This window comes from Chrysochloris asiatica, unplaced genomic scaffold, assembly GCF_000296735.1.
Source record: "Chrysochloris asiatica unplaced genomic scaffold, ChrAsi1.0 scaffold00117, whole genome shotgun sequence".
Classification (NCBI taxonomy): Eukaryota; Metazoa; Chordata; class Mammalia; order Afrosoricida; family Chrysochloridae; genus Chrysochloris; species Chrysochloris asiatica.
The window spans coordinates 4932194-4953214 of NW_006408635.1; positions in this window are offsets into that span (position 1 = coordinate 4932194).

Here is a 21021-nt window from a genome sequence, read left to right on the forward strand (position 1 = left end):
CCCAGAACTTCCCTCTCCCTCTCCCACCAGCTGGCCACGCCCCACTCACACTCAGAAAATCTTCCTTCTACACTTAGAGTTTCGTGGTGCTCAAAGCTTTTCCTAGGCAGGCGTTCACGCCCTGTGCGGGAACCCCTAAAAGGTCACTGGGTACTACTGTACCCTCAGAACAAAGAACAGGGTCCTGCGCAGATGCCTTCAGAACAAATACGTGGAATAACCACAGTTACCTAAGGCCCAGCTGAAATGATACGGGAGAGAACCTCCATGTTTTCCAGTGTAGTGGAAGAGGGAGTAGAATAGGGACACGCAGCCAGAGTAACTGTCCAGTCTTGATCTCTGTCCCTTGCCCGCCACTGTACCCCACAGCCCAGCACAGTCTGTGGGGGGATTCCTTCCTTGTAGTGGAGTCTCCACACTCCGACCACAGCAGGAAATCCCAAAGCAGGTCTAGAGTCAGGTTGTTAAGTCCCATGTCCCCCTCCTGGCTTCCTGGATGTTCACCCAGACATCTGTCCCTGGGCCTGAGAGAGGCCCTAGAGGGCAAGCTTCCCGCGCTGCAGAGTGATGGTATCCGATATCCCTGGGCTGCTCTCTGCGTCTTCTGTGTCAACTCTACCCTTAGGATCACAACCAAAGGTCCCACTTCTGCCCTTCCTTCACTGTATTTCAGTGCCTGGGTTTGATCATTCTACCTCCAGCTCTCCAGATGAGTGGGTTGTCTTGCCTAATCTCCAGTTTTCAGAATAAATATTCACCCAAAATGAAATTGCCTTGTCTGGTTTGAGAGAGTCTACTGGTTTCTTGTCTGTGTTTTCTGTGGAACCATCTTCTCTCATGTGGTCCACCACAGTGCCCTCACCCATCCACTCCACTCCACCTCACCACCACCATCACCCCCAAAAAACAGTGGTCAGAAGTCTCCAGAGATATGTCCTAGTGCTGGCTGCCATTGAGTTGATTACAATCTGACTCCTGGTGACCACATGTGTGTCAAAATAGCATCATGTCCCCAAAAATTTTCAATGGCTGATTTAATAGAAATAGATCACAAGGTTTTTCTTCCAAAGAGCCTCTGGATGGACTTGAACTTTCAACTCTTTGATTAGTAGCCAAATATTCTAGTTGTTGTTATTGGTATGTGCCATGGAATTGGTTCTGACTCATAGTGAACCTTTATAGGGCTTCCAAGAGCAGCTGATGAGTTTGAACTATCGACCTTCTGGTTACCAGTCATGGTGGTGGTGGTTGTCTGTTGTGGAGTCAGGCCAATTCATGTTGACCCTATATAGGGTATTCGAGGCTGCAAGTCTTTCTGGGAGCAGAAAACGTCATCTTTCTTTCATGGAGCAGCTGGTAGATGCACAGTGATGACCTCCTGGTTAGCAACCCAAGTAACCCACTATCCTACCAGGGTTCCTTTATCAGTTGTAGCAGAAGCTAATAGGAAGCTCCATGAATTAGCCTGGCATGGCGCTGTGGGTTAATGCCTGGACTGCAAAGTCATTTGAACCACAGGTTCAGTGGTTCAAGCTCACCAGCCGCTCCTCAGAAACCCTACACAGGGTCTCTGTGGGTTGGAACTGACTCGACAGCACTTAACAACAACATGTATAACTTAGAATCCTGCTGTGGAACTGTAGGTAGGATAGGCGCTGGATGGTGAACCACAAGGTCAGCAGTTCAAATCTATCAGCTGCTCCTTGGAAACTCTGTACAGAGTCACTATGCATCAGAACAAACTTGACAGCACTTAACAACAACAACCAATGTCGAGTCAGTTCCAACCCATAGAGACCCTGTATAGGGTTTCCAAGGAGTGGCTGGTGAGCTTGAACCACTGACCTTGTGCTTCAAATAACTTTGCAGTCCAGTGCATTAACCCACAGCGCCATACCAGGATAATTCATATAAAGTCCCCAGAACCTTTGGGGATTTACTTCTATGTTGCACACAGTTGAGTTTCTGTGCTGCCAGCCCCATAACACCCCTTCTTACAAGTCCTCAAAGATGGTAGTTTTGTGAGATCAATGCTTCCAAAAGTTTGCCTATGTCTGATGTTGTCACCTGATGTCTCATTTTTAATCAACACAAGCCTACATCCTTTGATTTTTTTCCCTATCACCAACTTCCCTGAGTCTCTGAATCATTTTCATTGCTTTTGCTTTCCTTTCTCCGCTGCTACAATATCCTTTTTTATACCAAAGTGATAAGAATTGAAAATGATATTCTAAATGAGACTCTGCTAGTCTTTTTATATAATGGTAGAATAATTCCCTTTGACTCAAATTCAATACACTCTATTCACACCTCTTGAAGCTGTTGGTACATTTTTGTATTGCTTTAGCATTGTGGTGTGGAGTATTAGCTATTGTCCCTAAGACCCACACACTGTGGGGGGCTTCCAGGATGAAACCCGTTTGTATTTTGCTTCTCTCCTTACCATGTTAAAGTTGTCTGAAATCACACATGAAGAGCATATGTTTAATGTGCATTTGATTCAGTATTGCACATTTCCATATTAATGAGGTCAGGTCTATAAAAAAGGAGTTCCTGCTATTCCAAGTTTAGGGTAGGAAAGAAAACTAGCTTTATGAAGTACTTTACATATACTATCTCCATAATAGTGTTGGCATTGTTATCATTGCTTTGGTGTTTATTATTTGTACATTAAGACATAAACTCACAGAAGGATGAGAACTAAAGGTCACTGTATCATATCCAGGGCTGGACTCTCTGTCTGCCCAACTCCAAAGGCAGCACCCTTTCCTCTGGCCATTCCCCTTCCTCTGGACCACACTGCCAGCTAAGAAGATAACAAAGAGTCATAGTCTCTTTTGGCCAGGAGAAATGAAAACTCAAAGAACATAAATAATCAGTTGAAAAGGGAAAAAGACATTTTGTTAGGAGTGAAGAACCCTCAGCTAGACACTTTGTGCTTACTTTTTTAGCTTGCTTACTTTGTACATATCATCAGCAAAGACCAATGGATCGAAGAGAACATCACGTTAGACAAAGGGAAGAGAAAGGTTGCTGAAATGGGTTGCCACAATAATCTCAGCAATGGGCACAAGCATTAGTGCAGGGCCGGAAAACATTTGGTTCAGTTCTACATAAGATCAGGAGTCCCTGGGATGTAGAAATGGTTAAGTGATTGACTACAAACCTGAAGGTTAGCAGTTCGAACCCACACCGACAGAGAAGCCTCAGGAGTAAGCCTTGAAATCACAAAGGAGTACAGTTGTACTCTGCACACTCGGTGCTGGTGTGAATCATAAATAGACTCCACAGCAGCTAGCAACAACAACCCCAAACTCTACAAGTGACCTTTCTCTTTAGCTTACATAGGACACAAACTTGTAGATAGCATAAGCTGTGTTTCCTTACTTCACCTCATCACTGTGTGATCTTGAGCAAACATCTGAACCTTCCCTGGCTTCATGCTTGTCATCTGTGCCATGAAGGACTCCAAGGAGGTACACTTTCAGCCCCCCCAGAGCCATCATCTTGTTTAGCTTAAAAAGAGGGTTCCTGGGACAGATCATTCCTCTGAGGTTTCCTTTACTATGTATGTAATGCACTCCCTGTTTACTATGCTTAACACAGAACACTTAGCATTTCTCATGAATTTGTTATAATTTCAATATCCTATATATCTTGGCTTTCCCCAGAGTGCAGGGCATAAGGGAAAGCAAGGAACAAGAAGGCATAGCCTCTACTTCTGCATCCTTGTCTAATCCCCATGTGGGTGGATCCAGCCATCCTGCCTCTGCTGTGTCAGCGACAGGGAGACCCTGGGGAGGGGCCTGGGGTCTGATTCTGCAGCTCCACTTGTCACCTCTGACCACGTGCAGCAGTTACCATGGAAACCATCCCGTGGTGCCCCATGGAGGCCACAGGTCACCACTGCAGATGCCACAAGCATCAGACACATGCTCTTGCCCTTCTCCAGTATATTTCTGACTCAACAGCCCTGTTCTCACACCCCAGCAAGAGATAACCCAAAGCAGACTGCCAGAGTCAGGTGAAAAGTAGGCCCCGGTGGGGAGTTTCTGTCTTATATTTCTCTCCTACCCACATTGGGCAGTGAACATAGAGCAGGGACCTGCCCCACATGCTGGCAGGGAACCCATGGGTTATTCCTCAGCACACTCCACAGCAAACAGACCTGCCAACAAGAGAAAATGATAAAATGCTAACTAACTGTTCTTCACTCAGCTATGGATTCAGAATTATCCTCTTCTTGGTAGGAGAAGGAGATGAAGAGGGCATCATGTTTAGTAAAGTAGGCCCAAAGAACAACCCAGTGCCATAGGGTCGATTCCACTTCGTGGTGACCCTATAGGACAAGGTAGAACTTCTTAGCATTTCCAAGGCTGCAAATCTTATGGAAGAAGACTGCCACATCTTTCTTCCTTGGGGTAGCTGGTGGGTTTGAATCACTGACCTTGTGGTTTGCACTGCACCACCAGGGCTCCTTAGTCAAGTAGAAGGCCAGTGACAACAAGAGACATCCTCAATGAGATGAACTGACCCAACAGCACAGCTATGGGCTCAAACATACCGGTAACCCTAGAGACGATATGAGACTGGGCACCCTTTGTTCTACTCTGTTACCCAAAAGGTCTCCATGAGGTACAGCCAACTCAACTCGAAGGCAACTAACAACAACAGTATGTAGATGGCTCTGGGCTTTGCAGATCTTATAATGTTCATACAAGTAACTAGGGATCTTGTTAAAATGCAGATTCAGGTTCAGGAGTCTGGAGTAAGGCTTGAGAAGTTCCAAGCAATGTCAAAGCTGCTGGTCCTTGGACCACACTTTGAGTAGAAAAGCCAGAGATCACACTGCTCCTGCTAAACATAAAAATGGCCTGCCCAATCACTGCCTTTACCACTTCAAGTAGGAAGCAGAGTAAATACTAGCTGGCTCAAAGCACACATTTCTGCAGGGCAGAGACTGCATCTGTTTGGAGTAAAGAAACTAGCTACCATTTCTTGAGGGCTTGTTCTTTGTCAGTACACACATACACACTTGTACATATATGTATGAATACACTTTACACAACAACACTTGCCATGTAGTTGCTATGTAATCAAATTTTAAAATGAGAGAACCAGGGCTAAGATATATATAGTGACTTGTCCAAAGTCACACTGCTAGTAAGTGCAGAACCCCATACACTTTTCTCTCCCTCGGCAGCTTCTCTTTAGATCTATCTCCCATTGTTACTATTTGGAGAAGGTCACAAAGAAACTCTCTACAGAAGAATGACTGTACTCATGTCTGGTCAGCTCTACAGTATTCTACTAAGGACCTTTAGTCTTCATGGAGATTCAGCCCCTGCTCTCTCTTCCCAGAAGTCAGACTTTCCACAAATTTAGGCCAGATTCTATGCAGGCTTAGTGTTCAAACACTGTGAAGTGACTGACATTCAGGATGAGTCTCTGAGTCCCGCTCCATCAAGTTCCAATTTTCTGTGGTTCCACATTGGGCTATGCCTTGTATCCCAACATAGACTTCCACAGAAAAACAACCAACCTGGGCACTCCAAGGACTCTGCCTGTTCATTGTTATTGTAAGCTGTCATCAAATCAGTCCCAACTCATGGTGACCATAAGTACAATGGAACACTGGCTACCTGGTCCTGTCCGACCACATCATCTGTTGAGGATCAGACCATGTTGATCCAGAGGGTTTCTATTAGCTGATTATTGGAAATGGAATGTGAGGATGTTTGTCCTAGTCCATTCTCATCCTACAAGCTCCACTGAAACGTGTTCAGCATCATAGCCAAAGACAAGCCTCCATTGACAGATGAGAAGTTGCTGCTTTGTTAACTGGGACTCAAACCCAGATCGCCTACATGAAAGGCAAGAAACGGCCATTGAACCACCATATCTCCAACTTATGAAATATTGTTGTTATTGCCAGGTGCTGTCAAGTCAGTTCCCACCCAAAGTGACCCTATGCACAACAGAATGAAGCATTTGCTCAGTCCTGTACCATCCTCACAGTCACTGTTATGTTTGAGTCCACAGTTGCTGCCAATGTGTCAATCATTGGGATCTTCCTCTTTTTCACTGACCCTCCAGTTTACCAAGCATGATGTCCTTCTTCAGGGATTGATCTCTGCTCACAACCTGTCCAAAGAATGAGCGATGAAGCCTCAACATCCTCAATTCTAAGGATCATTCTGGATAAATGTCTTTCAATGTTTGCTCTTCTGGCAATCCCTGGTGATTTCAATATTCTTCAATTCCAATGCATCGATTCTTCTCTGGTATACCTTATTCATTGTCCAACTTTCACAGGCAAATATTGTAGTTTTTGTTGTGTGCTGTCAGACAGTTCTGACTCATAGTGACCCTGTATAGGGTCACTGAGGAGCAGCTAGTGAGCTTGAACTACTGACATTGTGGTTCAAACCGATCTTGCAGTCCACTGCATTAACCCACAGCATCACACCAGTACTCCACATGCATATGAGGTTACTGAAAACATGGCTTAGTCCTCAAACACACATCTTTGCTCTTCAACAATTTAAAGAGATCTTTTCTTTTGCAGCAGATTTACTTAATGAAACAAGTCATTTGATTTCTTGACTACTGCTTCCTTAAGTATTGCTTGTGGATTAAAGCAGAATGAAGTCTTTGATAACGTGTATCTTTTCTCCATTTCGCATGTTAGCTGTCAGATCAGTTGTAAGGATTTTTGTTTTCTTTACAATGAGGTGCAATCCACACTGAAGGTTGTGGTCTTGGATCTTCATTGATAAATATTTGATGAACTAGGACCTTGGAAAGCAGGAAGTGGAGAAGCCAAGGCATGCTTCATCCTATTGTTGCAAAACTTCATGATGTATTTTCATTTGGTCTTTTGGATTCTCTGGGATCTAAGACAAATTTTCTACTACTTTCTACTACTCTATCAAGCTTCTGATCCTATATTCCAGTTGCTTTCAGTAAGTATTTTTAGAGTGGTGATGTGCCGTGGAGTTGGTTCCAACTCATAGCAACCCTGTACAGGGTTTCTGAGGCTATAAATCTTTATGGGAGCAGAAAACCTTATCTTTCTCCCAAAGAAGCACTGGTAGTTTCGAACTGCTGACCTTTAGGAAGTGTAGTAACCATTCCTTTGCAAAAAGAGTAGGAATTTTAAAACTCCAATGTGTATGTAAGTTTCATGAGGATCTTTGTATATGAAGACTTTGATTCAATTGATCTAGCATGGACACAAGATTCAACAAGTCTGCCAAGCCAATACTGATATTGATGATCCATAGAATAAGTAACAAAGATCTGTTGTTGTTGTCTGAATTTAACTCATAGTGACCCTGTGTAGGAATTCCAAAGACCAGTTGGTGGGTTTGAATCTCTCACCTGTGGTTATCTGTCTAGTGCATATCATACACCAACAAAGCTCTAAAGTGTGGGGGAGTACAGTCTGGGTAGCATGAGAAATTATGCTCTGTGATTCCCTCTCTTTAATCTTTGTCTATCTCATCAAATAAGGTAATTCCCACAGTTTAGTAATGATTGTCTGGTAGTGAATCCATCCCAACATGGGAGGTTTCTACATCTGTCTTCCTCTATAGATGTATCAGGGTGTGGAGTCTGTGTTACCATGCCCAAGCACAAATACACAAGAAACTTCCTCTTCCACCTGTTGTGGAAACCTCATTCAGGTCATGAGAGGTTAGAGATGTGGAGGTTGGGGATCACCATCCTGAATCGCAGCAAAGAGACTATTTATCAGTAGCCTCAGAGCCGATTCTGACATCTAGAATCATTAGATCATGGTGTTGGCAGGGAGCTTGGAGAGCACCTTAGAAATCATCTAGTCCTGTAGTTCTTGAACTTCATTTCACTTCTGAAACCATTCTCCCAAGTCAAGCATATGAGTAATTCAAACTAAAAGGAACTAAAAAGGAGAGGTCTCAGGCTGAAGAAAGGTCTCAGCTACTAACAACAAGGTAGGTTGTTTGAAGCCATGCAGTGGCACTATGGAAGAAATGACCTAGCGACCTGTTTCCATAAAGATTAAAGCCAAGTAAACCTTACTCTGTAGCACATGGGGTCACCTTGACAACACAAAATAATGGCAACAACACAGGCAGGTTGGAGAGAGATGAGGCTTTCTGAACCTGAGATGCAAGTTCTCACCCAGGTTGTGTACCTTGCTCCCACCTCCTTACTCTCCACTGCTGCCTTCTTCCAGAGCTGTATCCAGAGAATCAGTGAAAGAAGAGTGCAGGTGTTGTGGCCAGGGAGATGTGGACTGAGATCACGCCCGGGGCTATGTATCATCAATGTGACCCTGAGCAACATTGCTCATCCTCTTCGCACTTCAGTTTGCACATGAGAAAACGGAGATAATGCCTAGATTGCAGGGTTCTTGAGAAGATGAGACAGTGCATTTGGAGTCCTGGTGTGGTGCTGTAGGACAAGCACTGGACTGCTAATAGCAAAGTCAGCAGTTCCAACCCTCCGGCTACTCCTCGGTGACCCTATACCATGTTGCTATGAGTCAGAATCAACTCTACAGCACTAAACAATAGCAATGCTAGAAGTTAGGCAAACAGTTGTCATTGTTGTTGTTGTTAAGTACTGTGGAGTCAGTTCTGACTCATAGTGACCCTGCACAGGGTTTTCGAGGCTGCAAATCTCTACAGGAGCAGAAAGCCTCATCTTTCATCCGCGGAACAGCTGATAATTTTGAACTGCCAACCTTGAGGTTAGCAGCCTGATTCGTAATCACTACGCTACCAGAGTGCCCCCAAACCAGCAGCTCTAATTCATTTTCCACATACAGGCTTCCTTCATTGTATTGCATATTGCCTTGTTGCACTTCACAGATATTGGTTTTTGTTGTTGTTGTTGTTTTACAAATTGAATGCTTGTGACAAACCTGTGTCAAGCAAGTGTTTGGACACCATTTTTCCAACAACCTGTTCTCAGTTTATGCATCTGTGTCTTATTTTGGTATTTCTTACAACCTTTCTAACTTATTGTTAGTGCTGGTAGACTACAGTCGAGTGCAAGCATAAATTTTACAGAAACCAAAAATGTGTGAGACTCGTATTGTATAGTATTCACCTTATTGCAGTGGCCTGCAATCAAACCCACATCACTGAGGTATGCTTGTTGTGGTGGTGATGGTGATGGTGGTGTTGGTGGTGGTGGTTGTGAGCCACGGAATTGGTTCCAACTGATGGACTACTCTATGCAGAGCTTACAAGGTTATAAATCTTCATGGGAGCAGAAAGCCTCATTTTTCTCCAGCAAAGCTACTGGTAGATTCAAGCTGCTGGTCTTGTTTGTATCTATAATGGATCTAATTCTACCCAGCAGGTAATCCATTATGCTAACAAGGCTCTTTGAGGTGTGCCCATGCTCAATTATAAAAATTACCTGTTTGGGGAGAGTTTATTCAGTTGCATCAGTCCTATCTCATGCGAAGGAAAATGCAACTTCCAGATACAGTAAGAGCTGAGAAACAAAGCCGATCACTTTCTAACTATAATGATTCAGCCATACCCATGACCAACCAGGCTGAGGAAGACAGCACCAATTGGATCCCATGAGATACTCTTGACAACTATAAAAGTTCAAACCTGTTGCTCTCAAGCTTCTGAATCATGACCACCCCATGTGCTAAGGAGCAGAAATACACCCCAGAGAATTTTCTTGGCTATAATATTAATGGAGGAGTCCTGTTGTGGCATATGGTTTAATGCATTGGATTGCAAACTTGGTATGAACGACAAGGACAGTAGTTCATGCTCACCAGCTGTTCCTCGGAAGCCTTATACAGGATGACTATGGGCTATAGACAATTCAACAGCACTTAACAACAACAATCTTAATGGAAGCCGATCACCAGGACTTTCTTCTATGGTACTACTGGGTGGATTCAAACTGACAACCCTTAGGTTAGTGTTGTTAAGTGCCATCAATTCGATGGCAACCCATAGCGACCCTTTATAGGGTTTCTGAGGAGCAACTGGTGAGTTTGAACCAACAACCTTACAGTTCATACCAACTTTTCAGTACAGCATCACAAAAGTTGACCATAAACTAAGATGCCTCCTAGAGATCTTACACCTATAGGGAAGGCTTTAAACAAGGATTGAAGGTAGCTAAAAGCATGTGTCAGCAAAGATCCCCCAGACGACACTCTCATCCTAACCCCTTTGGGATCAATATATAAGGGTTCAGTGAGGTGACGTACAATAGCCAGATCCATGGCAGCTAGATGGTACAAGACACCAACACACTGTGGCTAATCGAATCATACTTAAGAGAACATTACATGATCACTGTCTTTATGTTTCACTAGAACTTCATTGAAATATTGGTATAATGTGTCAAAGCACAATTTGGAGGAAATAGTTGTTGTTGTCATTTTCAGGTGCCATCGAGTTGGTACCAACTCATAGTGACCCTATACACAACAGAATGAAATATTGCCCAGTCCTGCGCCAACTTCACAATTGTTGCCATGCATGAGCCCATTGATGCTGCCACTTTGCCAATCCATCTCACTGGGAGTCTTCCTCTTTTTCTCTCACCTTCCACCTTACCAAACATGATATACTTCTCTAGTGACAATATGTCCAAAGTATGAGAGACAAAGTCTGGCCATCCTGGCCTCCAAGGAGGACTCTGGCTGTACTTCTTTCAACACAGATCTGTTTGTTCTTTTTGGCAGCCCATGGTACTTTCAATATTCTCCTCCGAAACCATAACTCAAATGTATCAATTCTTCTACAATCTGCCCAACTTTCACATACATATGAGGTTATTGATAATACAATGGCTTGAGTCAAGCAGACCTTAGTCCTCAAGTTGACATCTTTGCTCTTCAACACTTTAAAAAGGTCTTGTGCAGCAGATTTGTCTAATGCAATACGTCGTTTGATTTCTTGACTGTTGCTTCCATGAGTCTTGATGGTTGATTCAAGAGTAATGAAGTCCTTGACAACTTCAATCTTTTCTCTGTTGGTAAGAATGCTGTTTATTTGTCCAGTGGTGAGGATTTTTGCTTTCTTTACATTGAAATACAGTCCATACCAAAGGCTGTGTTCTTTGATATTCATCAGTAAATATTTTAAATCCTCATCATTTTCAACAAGCAAGGTTGTATCATCTGCAAATTGCAGGTGGTTAATAAGTCTTCCTCCAGTACTGATATCACCTTTTTCTTCATATAACCAAACTTCTCAGATTATTTGCTCAGCATACAGGTTGATAAGTATGGTGAAAGAATATAACCCTGGCATACACCTTTATTAATTTCAAACCATTCAGTGTTCCCATGTTCTGTTCAAACAACTGCATTGTGATCCACATACAAATTCCTCATGAGCACAATTTAGTGTTCTGGAATATTCATACTTCGCAATGTTGTCCATAGCTTCTCATGATCCAAACAATCAAAAGCCTTTGCGTAGTCAATAAAGCACAGGTAAACATCTTTCTGATATTCTCTGCTTTCAGCCAAGATCCATCGAACATCAGCAATGACATCCCTCATTCCACAGCCTCTTCTGAATCCGGCTTGAACCTCTGAAAGTTCTCTGTCAGTGTATGCTTGCAGCTGTTTCTGTATTACCTTTAGTAAAACTTTACTCGCATGGAATATCAACGATATTTTCTCATGATTTCTGCATTCCATTGGGTCACCTTTCTTTGGAATGGGCATAAATACGGATCTCTTCCAATCAGTTGGCCAGATAATTGTCTTCCAAATTTCTTGGCAGAGATGAGTGAGTGCCTCCTGTGCCACCTCACTTTCTTGAAAGATTTCTGGTTTTATTCATTAATTACTGGTGCCTTGTTCTTTGCCAGTTCCTTCAACGCACCTTGAATTTCTTCCTTCAGTATCATTAGCTCTTGATCATATGCTGTCTCTTGAAATGGTTGAACATCAACCATTTCCTTTTGGTACAGTGACTCTGTGTATTCCTTCCATCTTCTTTTGATGCTTTCTGCATCATTCAATAATTTGCCCAGAGAATCCTTCAATAATGAGTCGAGGCTTGAATTTTTTCTTCAGTTCCCCCAGCCAGAGAAATGCTGAGTGTGTTCTTCTCTTTTGGTTTTTTAACTCCAGATATTTGCACGTTTTGCTGTAAAATATGGCTTTGTCTTCTCTAGCCGACCTTTGAAATTTTCTGTTCAGTTCTTGTACCTCCTCATTTCCTCCATTTGCTTAAGTATCGCTACACTGGAGAGCAAGTTTCAGAGTCTCTTCTGACATTCACACTGATATTTTTTTTTTTTTTCTTTCCTGTCTTCTTTTGCTTTCTTCCTATTGATGTTCTTGATGTCATCCCACAACTCTTCTAGTCTTTGGTCTTTAGTGTCTAATGTATCAAATCTGTTCTTCAGATGATCTCTAAATTCAGGTGGGATATATTCAAGGTCATATTTTGGCAATCATGGACTTGTTTTCATTTTCTTCAGCTTCAGTCTGAATTTGCATATTAGCAATTTATGATATGTTCCACCATCTGCCCCTGGCCTTGTTTTGACTGATGATATGGAGCTTTTCCACCTTCTCTATCCACAGATGCAGTCAATTTGATTTCTGTGTATTCCATCTGATGAGGTCCATGTGTATAATCGTCTCTTATGTTGTTTAAAAAAGGTATTTGAAATGAACAAATCATTGCTTTTGCAGAGTTCTACCATGCGATCTCCAACATCATTTCTATCACCAAGACCATATTTTCCAACTACTGATCCTTCCTCTTTGTTTCCAACCTTTGCATTCCAATCACCAGAGATTATCAATATATCTTGATTGTGTGTTTGATCAATTTCAGATTCAAGAAGTTGATAGAATTCTATTTCATCCTTACCAGCCTTAGAGGTTGGTTCATTAATTTGAATATAATAGTATTATCTGGTCTTCCCTTTAGGCACATGGATATTATCCTATCACAGACAGCATTGTACTTCATGACAGATCTGGATATGTTAGTTCTTTTTCATGATGAATGCAACACCACTGCTCTTCAATCTGTCATTCCTGGCATAGTAAACCATGTGGTTGTCAGATTCAAAATGGCCAATACCAGTCCATTTCAGCTCACTTTGTCTCTCATACTTCAGACATATTGTCAGGAGGAACCAGTCACTGGAGAGGGATATCATGTCTGGTAAGGTGGAGGGTCAGAGAAAAAGAGGAAGACCCACAACAAGATGGATTGACCCAGTGGCAGCATCAATGGACTCTCAAGCGTGGCAACAATTGTAAGGTTGGCCTAGGATCAGGCAGTGTTTTGTTCTGCTGTGCATAAGGTTGCTATGAGTCGGTACTGACTCGATGGCAAGTAACAACAACAATAACAAAATAACAATAGCAATACCTAAGATATTGATATTTATGTGTTCCATTTCATTTTTGACAAATTCCAATTTTCCTAGATTCATATTTCGTACATTCCATGTTCCAATTATTAATGGATGTTTACTGCTGTTTCTCTTCATTTTGAGTTGTGCCCCGTGAGAAAATGAAGGTCCCAAGGGCTTTACTACCATAGACTTTATTCCATTTGCATCATCACAGTCAACTCTACTTTGAGGAGGCAGCTCTTTCCCAGTGCATTTTGAGTGCCTTCCAAGCTATGGGGCTCATTTTCTGGCACTATATATAACAGTGTTTCACTGCTATTCATAGTGTTTCCAGTGACTAAATATTCAGAAGTAGTTCGTCTTTTCCTTCTGTCTTTATCTGGACGCTCATCTGAAACCTGTCCACTGTGGATGACCCTGCTGTTATTTAAAATATCTGTGGCATATCTTCCAGAATTGCAGCAACTCATAAGTCACCACAGTTCAACAAACTGACAGATGAGTGGTGGACAGAGTCTTAATTGTAAAGAATTTGGGGGGTTGGGAATAAATACCTATTGCTCACCTATGGGATACATAGTTTACAACCTACAGCAATTGTATAGAACATCGAAATATACAATAAAAATGGCTCAAAGTCCTGAATCCTATAGTACTAGATGTTAAAGATGGGAGGTGAGTATTGGGTAAGGGAAGGAGAGTAGGTCTTGGTTTTAGTTCTCCTCTACAGGGGAAGTCCTTCAAATGCTGCTTCAACCTTTCCCAGCATAAGGCATGAGGACTCAGCCCATCAGCACTGCTTGGAGTGCAGATTCCTGAAAGCCAGAATCCATGAGACTAAATAGCAGCCAGGAGTCTAGATGTCAGCAAGCTACACAGGAAGTCTGAGGTCAACACGCAGATGTTTGAAAATGACTTTGCTGAGGAATAACAGTTGCCTGTTCTTTAACAAGGATGCATTTACCATGGTGAAGTGTTTTTGTGAGATACTGGGTGGTTTGTAAATGGCCCTGATAGCACCCTGCTTAAGCAGACAGCTGCTAACCAATAAGTTATTGCTTAGAACCCACCAATAACTGCAGGGGAAGATGTGGCATTCTGCTTTCACAAAGACTTACCTTGGAAACCCTGTACTCTGTTCTATAGGTTCCTCAGTAAAGAGTTAGGTAGACTGTTTCTTGGGGAGGATTCTCTTGGGTGGTCTGATGCAAGAGTCAGCCAGGAGGTTTAGTAGTCAGAGAGATTGAGGAAGCAAGCACAGGCTCTGTGTGGTAATGGAAGACTGAAGATGAGGAAAGGGAAGAAAGAGAGGCATCCTGAGGAGTCATTTCTGGACCCCTAGTAGCCAGAAGTAGCCCCTCCAGGCAAAACACTCCAACAGAGTTCCCTCTCCAGATGCCCCCAGCCCTCTCCTTCCTTCTCCCCGTGGACACCAGATGGCCTCTTAACTCCACAAAAACCCAACTTCCTAAGCTTCAGACTATGAAACTCAACTTGGTTCTTCATTGTTTTGTTAGAAGCTAAGGATTTATATTTTCCTCTAAGACAAAGTCAGTCCTCTCCTCTCAGTCCCCTTGAAGTCTCCACTGACAGCTGGTGTCCTCACAATTAGGTATCTCTTCTTACAGCTGGAGTGTTCTCTTGCACTCCTTCCCCAGCCCCCACCCACACCACACACACACTCCCACATCACTCCAACACACACACACATCGCTCTATATCAATGGTTGTCAACCTTGGCTGCACATTGAAGTTTTTAAAAATTCACGACTCTGAGAATACAACTCTAGAGGTCCTGAATTAATTGATCAGACATTAGCAAGTTTAAAAGCACTGCAGGTAATTTTAAGATGCAGCCAAGATGGAGAACCTAGATATGCCCATTGCTGCCAACACCGACCACTCATTAGATTCAGCGGGGAGCTTTCATATTTCCCAAGCTCTGGGACCCATTCCAGACCAGATCCATCAGAAGTGCTGGAGGTGGGTATCAGTATTTCGTAAAAACCCCCAAGTGATTCTGATGTACAGCGAGGATTGAAGAGCACAAGCATAAACCAATGGCAAGGACAAGAAGCAGTTACAGGGAAAGAATGGCTGAACGGCCGACTGCCTTGAGGATGCAATCCAAAGTGTAAGGAACGTATTCTCTACCACATACAGAGCCACAACAATGAGGGACATTCTTTCAGACTCTGAATCTACTTTATCTATCTGACTCCTTTCCAACTGTTAGCTGGTTACCTGCCTGCCAATATTTCTGCATAGGCTCTAGGAGTTTACCGTCAATAGGAATCCCAGACTTAAACAGGGCTATTATCCAGCACAATGTTGGCATGGTTGCTTCTGTATTGCAGAGTGGTTTTATCTGCTGGTCTTTCATTTTATCAGTTCGTGAGAAATGAGAGAGCCCAGAAAACTCAAAGCAAGTTAACAAGTCTAGCTAAAGACATCTACTGCATGTTTCTTGATGTTCTAGATCATTACTAACAAATCCTATATATGCACACACACATAAGAGAGTGTCAATAAGCTGGTGGAAACTGAAATTAAACTATAATGAAATATCCCCATGAACTTATGGAAGCCCACTCCCATTGTGTGTGTCTGAGTGTGCAGTATCCACAGTTTGTGAAAAAAACCCATTATCTTTTCATTTTATTTTTTCCATGAGATTTTTGAAGCCCCCTTGTGTGTGTGTGTGTGTGTGTGTGTGTGGTTGTTATTTGTTGCCAGGTGCCATCAAGTTCAGACTCGTAATGCTTTTATTTGCAAAAGAACAAAACCGTGCCCAAGCCTGTGCCATCCTCACAATCTCTCCTATGTGTGAGCCATTGCTACAGCCACTGTGACATCCACCTCGTTAAGGGTCTTTGTCTCTTTCACTGACCCTCCACTTACCAAGTATCATGTCCTTCTCCATAACATGGCAAACAATCATATATAAATATATAAACATATGTATATTATAACTATCCATTAAAAATATGTGTGCATGTGCAAATATATTTGCTGTTGTTAAGTGCTGTTGAGTTGGGTTCCAACCCATAGTAACCTTGCATAGGGTTTCCAAGAAGCAGCTGGTGAGCTTGAACTGCAGGCCTCCCGATTCAAGTGGACTTTGCAGTCCAGCACCTTAGCCAACACCACCACACCATGACTCCTGTATATATATATATGTGTGTGTGTGTGTGTGTGTGTAATATGTTGTGGTTGTTAAATATCATAGAGTTAGTTCCAACTCATAGCTAGACTGTGTAGAGTTTCCGAGGCTGTACATCTCTGTGGGAGCAGAAAGCCTCACGTTTCCCGCATGAAACAGCTGTTGGGCTTGAACTATAAACCTTGTGGTTCACAATCCAGTGCTTATCATATGGAGCCACCACACTCCATATATGAAAATTGTTGTTAATAAGTTCTGTTGAGTCGGTTTCATAATGACCCTGTATAGGGTTTTCAAGGAGCAGCTGGTGGGTTTGAACTACAGGCCTTGTGGTTAGCAGTTAGTGCTTATCCTATAGTGCCATGCCAGGATTCCCTATCTTCAAACAGAGAACCCCAAGTATCCATTATAAATATATATGCACACGCTTGAAATGTCCTTTGCTATTAGTGGCTGTGGTCAGTTACCATCCGCTTGGCCTGTCACTCATGGCCACTAATGCACAAGAGAAAAAATCCTTCCCAGTCCTGTTCCAACCTCATGACCAGTTGTGGATCAGACCACATTGGTTCATAAAGTTTCCATTTGTTGATTTTCAGAAGTAGCTCTCCAGTCCTTTCCTCCTAGTCTGATTTAGTCTGGAAGCTCAGCTAAAAGCTGTTTAGCAGCAACAGAAAGGCGGTGTGCTGACTATGGTGGTGTGTTGTGGGGGAACCAAAATCATGTCTCCCCCTTGGAATGTGAGAATTCTCCCACCAGTGTCCTCATTTGCATAGAATTACTTTATAACTCACTATCACATGTAGCAACTGGAGAAATTTAGCAATGGATTTATTCTGTTTTTAAAAGTAAATATGTGGCATTAAAGCCCAAGCCACATACACACAAAAGTAAAGATAGTTAGGGAGAAAGACAATTACTTAAGACTATACAACAAGACTAAAGAAAACCCAGAAAATTGGAACTGCTCTATACCTTTTGAATTCCTAGATTTACCAGTTATCCCAATCACTCTTATTTTTTCTTCAAGTTTCCTAACAAACATGCAAGATACCTCATTCTTCATTTATTAAAACACTAGTGTTTATCTTATGGACTTTGAAAACTCTCTTGATTTCCCTTTATTTGCACTCTGTTTATTTCTTTACACTTACTTCACTACTAAATCAGCTCTTTTCCCATAGGGTAGAGGACAAGGGTGAATGAAGTTTCCAAAACTACCAATCCCTCTTCTATTTGACTACTCTGATGAGACTTTGATGTTGGAAGAGTTGTGGTTAAATGCTGTCAAGACAATTCTGACTCATAGCAACCCTGCATAGGGTTTTTCAAAGAGTGGCTGGTGGGTTTAAATCATTGACCTTATTGTTAGCAGTCCAGTGATTATCCTACAATGTTAGGGAATTATCTTTAAAATTTGAATGCAAGTAAAATAAGGAAGTCCAGAGAAGAATCGATGCATTTGAGTTATGGTGTTGGAGGAGAATATTAAAAGTACCATGGACTGCCAAGAGAACAAACAAATCTGTGTTGGAAGACGTACAGCCAAAGTACCCCTTGGAAGCTGGGATGGCCAAACTTTGTCTCTTAAACTTCAGACATATTATCAGGAGGGACCAGTAACTGGAGAAGGATGTCGTGTTTGGCAAAGTAGAGGGTTAGAGAAAAAGAGGAAGACCCCTAAGGAGATGGATTGGCACAGAGATGGCAGCAATGGGCTCAGGAGTAGCAACATTGCAAGGTTGACCCAGGACTGGGCAGTGTTTTGTTCTGTTGTGCTAGGGTTGCTATGAGTTGGTAATGACTCAATGTCACCTAACAACAACAACATAAAAGAGTAAGCCAAAAAGTAAAACCATCAAAACATTTATTAATGAAAAATATTAAAATATGAAGCTAATGTTTCTTGGGAGTCCTGGTGTGGCTCTATAGGATAATGCCTTGGACCAAAAGGTCAGTTTGAACCACAATATTTGGCATTTCAAACCCACCAGCTGCTTCTTGGAAACCATATATGGGTCGTTATGGGTTGGAACCGAATCGACGGCACTTAACAACAACAACAACAAAATGTTTCTTGACAAATCCTCCATCTAGTTGAGACAATTCTGAAGGCAATATTTCTATCCTTCCTTGAATAATTCTGTGCTCTTTGATTTATGCCACATCAAAACAGCAGTTTTGGCAACTTTGAAGGACACAAATCATGTTCCTTTTAAATATTTTGGGAACAAAAATGAGTCTGAAGGTGCAAAGTCAGAGCTTTTAGTTGAATGACATAAGAGTTTCCAATGACGTTTTCACAGGACAGTCCTTGCTACCCTTGAAGAATGTGCAGGTGTATTTCTGTGATTGGGAGAGGGGGGTCCGGAAAAAAAAGCAAAAAACAATTCCTTGGCATAAATTTCCTGGCCTTTTTCTCAACAATGAAGTTTTAAATTTTCTTAAAACTTCTTAATAAGCCTTTGTGATTGCCCTGTGTCCTTTGAGAAAAATCTATCAAGATTGCTCTTTGGGAGTTTTAAAGTAAGTCACCATAACCATTTGAGCTGACCTCTCTACCTTGAATTGAACTGGCCCAGCAGATCCCCTCAGAAGTCACTGTTTTGATTGAAACTTGCTGTCTGGGTCACACTGGTAAATCTAAGACTCATCCTCATTACAATTTGCTGTTTAAAATTGTCTTCATTCACTTCGATCTTGCTTCAAAGACTGATGGAACATCCGTCAGCTCCTTGAGTTCGCTGATCTTCACGCCCTGCTTTTGGAACCCACCTAGCTGAAAGCTTGCTGAGGCCAAGGTGGTCCCTTCAAATTAAAAATGCCAAACCACGTGTGTTCCTGGCATCAAAAAGGTAATTCTACAGTCTTCAGTCTTCTTCCACCAACTTCTGGACTTCTGCCACAGCTTCTTCATTCATTGAGGTTGACAGTCTTCCCTTTTTTGGCTCATCTTTAGGTCTTTCTGACCTTCCTGAAAATACTTTATCCATCTAGAAATGATTGGTTTATGTTTGGCAACATTCCATAAACTTGTTGCAAAGCTTCAGTGATTTTTGAGATGTCAAATCATTGAGTTTTGTTAAAAATTTGATATTAGCCCTGAATTTCAAAATCATTTTTTTCCCTCAAAAATATCCTTTTTTTTTTTTTTTTTTTTAAGGCACCCTAATGAGACTAAGACAGTGTTTGAGAGAACTTGTCTGCAATTGCCCACTGACCACAGAGACATGTTAAAACACATTTGGTTTGGATTAAACCCATGAATGTATGATCTGGAACCCCAGTAGCAATACTATTTGGTTTTTTACTTATTCTTATAATCCCAAATTATATAATACAGATATTTTTTAGTGACTCTTCAAAATCAAGGCTTACTTTCCTACTAAGAATATGTTGAGTTTCCTCTGGCAATATACTGCTCCATCTTGGTTCAGTCATAGAGCAACTGAGTCTGAAAAAGAATTGTCCAAACAAGCCATCTTTGCAGGAAGCAATCTGTCCATCTGCCTGTGAGCTATATATAGCCAAGGAGATGGTCTGCATTACAAACATCCCTACACATAACAATCTCTGCTAAATGAGAAGAAAAGAGCAAATGAATTTTCTCCCACACACTGCTCTATGAAATAAGAAATCCTGATAGTGGGTATTAAGAACTTCAAAAATTTTTGTGAACTCTTTATTTTACCCTTTGATTCTGCCATTTTATGGCTTATGTGATTTGAAACTGTTCTTGAATGTGTATATGTATTTATAACTGTTATCTCCCTGATTACCATAAAAATATTTAACTTTACAAACAAATAAGTAAATAAAAAATTAAATTAAAGAATTCCTGCTATCCATCATTCTGACCTCTCTACTGCACAGACTTCAAATATCTGTCAGTAATAATAATAATAATAAAAAGAGTCTACAAAGAGACAACCAAAAAAAAATTACAACAACAAAGAGGGATTAAAGAATCAGTAAAAAGCAAAGACAGAAAATACCAGAACAATTTTCTTTTCTTTTCTTTTTAATTTAAATGTTTTTAAGATTTTAAATTTAATTTCTTAAGTGTAAAACCTCATCTGAGTGTTTTTGAATGTTTGCTCTGACAGGGAATGCAACGTTTCTAAGACATCTGTTATAAGAAACTCTTCCTCCTCCAAGAACATTGTGATCCGCTCCAGTTGTGTAGTAAACTCGACTTGGCACGACCTCAGAGGAAGAAGAAAGCCATCAGATTTCAATTTCAGAGTCCCACCAGTGGAAATGTCTGTTTAAAAATGCTTCTCGCTTCTTGGAGACGGAATGGGAACTTTTCGTTTCCAAATTTGGTTGGATGGGGGTGGGGGAAGTATCAGGGAGTTTTGAAAGAAGAAAGAGGGTTATGGGAGATTTGAAAAGCAGTAGAGTATGACCCTTGTTTTGAAGGCAGGTATGAAGCAGTCCTGTTTAGGATGGTTTAAACTGTTTGTACCCATGTGATTTGCAATGCTGGAGCA